The following is a 6,000-nucleotide window of genomic DNA, read 5'->3' on the forward strand; positions in this document are numbered from 1 at the left end:
GCTAAAGAGGAGGAAGACCTTCCAGCATGTCATCAGTGTTCAGTTCAAAAGCCAGCATCTCTGATGGTATGGGGGTGCATAAGTGCATATGGTATGGGCAGCTTGCATGTTTTGGAAGGCACTATGAATGCTGAAAGGTATATAAAAGGTTTTAGAGCAACATATGCTCCCCTCTAGACGACGTCTATTTCAGGGAAGGCCTTATTTATTTCAGCAGGACAATACAAAACCACATACTGAGCTATTACAACAGCATGACTTCATAGTAGAAGAGTCCGGATGCTGAATTGGCCTGCCTGCAGTCCAGATCTTTCACCTATAGAAAACATTTGGCAATGAAAAATACGTCAAAGACGACCATGAACTCTTCAGCAGCTGGAAACCTATATCAGGCAAGAATGGGACCAAATTCCAACAACACAGAAACTCATAACCTAGCAATAGCAATGACAACTGTAGTAAGATGAAAACTATGGTTAGGCTACCATTGTACATTTTTTGTATATGCAGTTGCATAGGCCTACATTTTTTCCATAAAACATATTTATATGTTACATGTCTATATTTTTTGACACATTAATATTCAGCAAAGATAAATGATAGATAAATAAGCAATAAATATTGTCAGTAAAACTTGGCACTATAATAGTTTGCTTCAAAAGTAGGCTATTTAGATTTACAAACAAGTGTTTGAAGCACATCGCTTGGTAATGCCGCTTTCAGTCCACTAGATGTCGCCAATGTTTATGAATTAGACCCGAATGACAGCCTTTCTCGCTCTCTGTGCCTAATTATTGTTTGTCTGGTCTCTCTCTCACTCTCTCTCTCTCACCCTTTCAGGGGCGACCAACATGCTAATGAAATGTTAACATCACGCACTTGTACAATGAGGGAGAAACCAGCATGATGTACAACTGTAATTTGGCTGAATAGCAGCGGCTGAAATTGCTTTGCTTTATCAAAACTGACGCGGCCGCACAGCCCCCTCTGCTCTTCGATGTTAATGACCAAACTTGGCTAATAATTGGAACGCTTACCGCTCCACACCTCTTCTCAACCGCAACGTTGACGTGATTGTACTATGGTCCTAACACCAAAGTGTCTGGAACTTTTCTGATGGCTAGGTCTGATGTTATGCTAAGTTTAGAAAGTGCCACACTGGAGTGGAGACTGATAGACATTTGTCAGCAGCGCATTCACTTTTATCTCTTGTCACTGTAGGTATGCATGAGGCTCGGTTCTTGCTAAACAAAGCGACGTGATTTGAGGAAACCGCTCCAGTTGCCATTTCGCCAGGTGCTGGTTATTTTTTACATCAAGACAGCGCTGTCTGGCAGTGCCACGATCCGAGCGAGATGTCCTGTGAGGAGAGATCTGTCTTACAGGAGCAGCGCTCTGATTGTGAATTAGGGACCTGATCTGCTGGCCTGTCCTACTCTGGTATGGATGAGAGGGAAGCAGTAGTCATACCTCAGCACTGTCAGGGCCCTCTTTTATTAGAGCGCTGCTTTGCCAACAAAATCCAACACCAGACAGCCTCTAGTCATGACAGTAGGAACGGGGGAGGGAAAAAAGGGTAAGTAAGGAGCGAGACAGGAGCGCCGGTCGGATCCTGTATTTTTTTGTGTTGGGCCATCAGAGCGTGTCGAGCTGGGGCAGTCAGCCAGCAGCCGGCTAATGGGCAGCGCTGGGTCGAGTGTGACTAAAAGAACAGCGACAGATGCCATTATCTCAGCCTTGTGCAGATACGACGTCCCGGACAGCTCAGCCCAGTGCCGAAGTTGCATGAGAGCGCTTGTTTAAACTTAATGGAACACGATGGATCGGGTAATCGCCAGCTCTAGGATGGCCCGTTCCTCTTCTCGCCTGTCCGAGGTTGTGCACACACACACACACACACACACACAAACGCGAGACACGTCGCTCAACTCGCCCGTTCCTCATTGCCTATTCACAGGCATCATGAAAACATATTGCTGGCCTTCCGCCCTCATCAGGCTCGGGTTTAAAACATGTTCTTCTCGCATCGCCAGGGATGTTCCGGTGGTGGGATGGAGAGCGTGTGACCCAGGCTGCGAGAAGGAGTCATTAGGCAACATTTTTTGGGGTATAACAAATGTGATCCGTGCTCGCTTTGGTGCAGTGATGTGGGACAGCTATATGGCTGTAGACAGTGGATTGACACCCATCAAGTCATTTGCTGGAGTCTCCAGTCAGACGTGAAGCTGCCGAGACTAACCAGAAAGGGGGAGAACGGGCATATGCATTTGAATGTGGTTCCTCTTGCCTTTTTTCTCCCTTGACTTCCTCTTCCTCCATAGGCAGTGGCAGATGAAGTGACCATGCTGTTCTTTCCCAAGTCTGCCTGCACTCTGACCGGCTGTCTCTGTCTTCCTTCTTTCTCTTGTCTCTTTTGGTGTCTTGGAGGTTTATTCTGACACTGCTGGACTAATCAAAGACTCCTCAAATCTCTCGTCCTCCAGTCCTTCGCCCAAGAGTCCCTTTTCTCTCTCCTGTCCTCCGTTCAGTGTCTCGACTGCTCGGTACTCCTGAACTAGTGTGTTGGCAACCCATACGACATGCTACTGATGATGGTGACAGATCATGAACATACAAACCGACAAGATGAGCGCTAAGATCTTGCATTCTTATACATCTTTTATAGCTACAATGATAGGTGGTCCAACTCCTACACATTCTCTTACAACTGTTGAGACCAGCGGGCCAAGGTTTGGCTGGTTAGCATGGTTCTTTGGCTGCTGCTGGTTGATGTTGGGAACATGCGTATTTCTCCATCGATGGCCATTAAAAAGCAGCTTTTCTTGTAAACAACATATCCTGATAATATTTTATTATATTAGAGTAGATGTTTTCTATGCGCCCATGTTTTCTTTGTCCAATGAAAAACAAACTAAAGATCGCTCTATAAAAAATATATTAATACTTTTATTCAGCAATGATGCATTAAATTGATCAAAAGTGCCAAAGACATTTACAATGTTACAAAAAATTTATTTATACATATTTTCTTTTGAGCTTTCTATCCGCCATAGAATCCTCATCATAGAATGGGGTAGGATTAAGAGATCTAGAATATGATCATGCAGAATAAGGCATAAATATGTGTTTTATAAATACTAACAAACAGCCATTATGCTATTAATATACATTTAAGCAACATGTTAATAGTAAAAACTGGTCCTTAAAATTAAATGTTACCAGCAACACAACCATTCTTACCTTTTTAATCATAAGAAATGATTTTGAGCACCAAATCAGCTTATTAGAATGATTTTTGAAGGATAATGTGAAGACTTTAGATCACACTGAAGACTCGTTTAGATCACACTAAAGACAGTATTCGTTTTATGAATACTGTGTATCTGACAAACTACATACGGAAACTGATTTTCACATACTATATAATAGGGAGGTATATTTGTGTACAGTGTGTGCAAAATTTAATTTTTTTATATATTCTTCCATACATGCTAACTTTCACATTACAGCTCAGGATAGTCACTAGTGAATATTTTGAGACTTTGTGTGTTTGTCTCTGTAAAATTTGTATAGGGACCAATTCTCACTATTAAGTTTATTAGCATGCATATTATTAACATATTGGCTGGTTATTAGTACTTATAAAGCACATATTCTGCATGAATATATTCTACATCCCTAATCCTACCCAATACCTAAATTTAACAACTATCTTACTAACTATTAATAAGCAGAGGAATTAGGAGGTTATTGAGGCAAAAGTCATAGTTAATGGTTTGTTAATAGCGAGAATTGGACCTTAAAGGGTGACCTTTGTCTCTTTAGCCAGTCAAAGTTGTGATAAAGTAGTGATATTTGATTGGCTTAAACAATTCTGTGCCCAGAACTGAGTGCACTTGTGCAAAGATGGCTTCAAGTGGGTTGTGTTTGACCGAGGAGTCCTGCGGCAGCCTAGCAGCTGTTATGGAGGTGAATGGAAATGCTAACTATTTGTTTTCTCTGGGTTCTATAGGCCTCCTTGGTTCAGGTTTAAGGTGTAGAGTGGTGGAGGATGCAGGTTGCATTTTACTGCAGTGTGAGAGTTGAGGACAACTCGCCATCAGTAATAAATCCCACAGAAACCACATCTCAGACTTTAACACCTCTCAGACGGTCAGGAACAGCACGGTCACTGCCGGAGCACTCAGCTGATTCCCTGAGAAATGTGGCCTACTCAGGCAGCTCCAATTGGCACAGCACAATGCTTCTGCTCTTAGCCTACATTTAGTGCTCTGTTTTTTCCACTGGCGTTTAGTTCCATAGAACTGTGGTACACATTTTAGACGAAACAGTTTATTTAGATAAAATCAACGCATTTCTCACAGTTTCTGAGCCTTGTGTGAGAATATATGCATGCAGTATAATGTGCAGCTAGTATACTTTCAATGTGATACAAGACCATGCAGATTATTGGTCACTCTGCAATCAGATTTTTTAAATATATTGGGTAAATAGAGTAAGGTATTCCACAGAGATGTGTAGCAAATAGTATTAAAGCATTAAAAGAACATGCGTTCAAACAAGCTAAACTCAGTTGACGGCATACGTGGCACAATATTGATGAAGTTTCTTATCTCGTTTTCTTTTTTAAAAAGCAAAAAGTGAGATTTTTTTTGCTTTGTTTTGTAGAAATTAAAAGCAACAATTTCATTACTTCTGTTGATATTATATTATATTACATTATACTATATTACGACTATGAAAGTGAGTATTTTAACATTTATGGATTGGCGTCATTCACTTCCAAAGTTCCTCACTGTAACATTCATTTTAGTTTCTTTTTTTCTTTTCTTTTTTTCTTTCTTTTTTTAGAGGTAGACAACAAGTTACAGTGGAGAGGACTGGAATCAAACCCACATCCCCAACATAACCATTACAGCTCAGGACCAGCATTTTTTCTCATGTCAGGACTAGCATTTTTTTATGTGTGTTTTTTTTTGTGTTACTGTACCATATGTGCCACTCTTGCTCCAGCCAGTCCATCAGCAGAATTTTCAGTATCAGCCCAAAGGTTATAATTGAGCAGCCAGTTGTGCAAGTGCATGTCAGATCTCTGGCAAACATACCGTTTTCATTGATGTTCTTTTTGCTGGATTTAAAAGTGATGACTCCCTCGTTTTGTGCGAGATGGTGTTTGCTGCAACTGTCAGGCTTAAGACCTTCGCCGGATGACGGTTAGAGAGTGTGAACGACTGTGGAGCAAGAGAAGTGACAGTTGGAGACCTGCTGCTATGGGCACAGTGTGTGTTTGAGAGTGCTTACATAGCAGTGAAGCTGCAAACTAAGCAAGAGCAAAGGATAGAGAGAATTACAGCAAAGACTGACTGCACAAATGAAATATACATCATGGAGAACAAGCGATGCAAACCAGATATGAGTAAGGAGCGTGTGTTGGAGAAGATAGTATGAGTCCAAAGCAGAAGTTCATGGGATGCAGCTGGCCACATCAAGAGATAATTTGGCACAAACGGTGAATGCACTTCCTGCTAGACAGCATTATAGTTACATGCTTTTTGGGAACTTTTTGTGCAGTTTTCTGCTGTTTCGATTGTACACTCTCTTTCTCTTACACTGTTATTTGAGCTTTGGATCTATACCAGTAGATTTCCTCGCAGCAATTCTCATTTAAATCTTCACTATTGTCCAAGAAACATGAACTGAAAAATCTAAAACACAAAAGAGCCATTATTCTCTTTGGGTGAAGGTGATGTCTCAAGGATGCCAAATAAACTTGCTGGTTTATTGTTTTTCCCCTTTTATTTCTATGATTAAAAAAACTTCTTGGATTAACCTTTGATGTCAAGCAAAGTTATGACCTTGTCTTTCAAAATTTCCTAGTTTTGGAGCCATTCTGCTGTTTTCTCTTGTCAAGGGCAATCACAGCATTGTGCCAACACCTGTGGTGATGGGGTGGTTTTACTGCGTGATAACATTTTGTACTAAGAGCAAATCAAACAGGAC

The sequence above is a fragment of the Barbus barbus genome, assembly GCF_936440315.1.
Source record: "Barbus barbus genome assembly, chromosome: 12".
Lineage (NCBI taxonomy): Eukaryota > Metazoa > Chordata > Actinopteri > Cypriniformes > Cyprinidae > Barbus > Barbus barbus.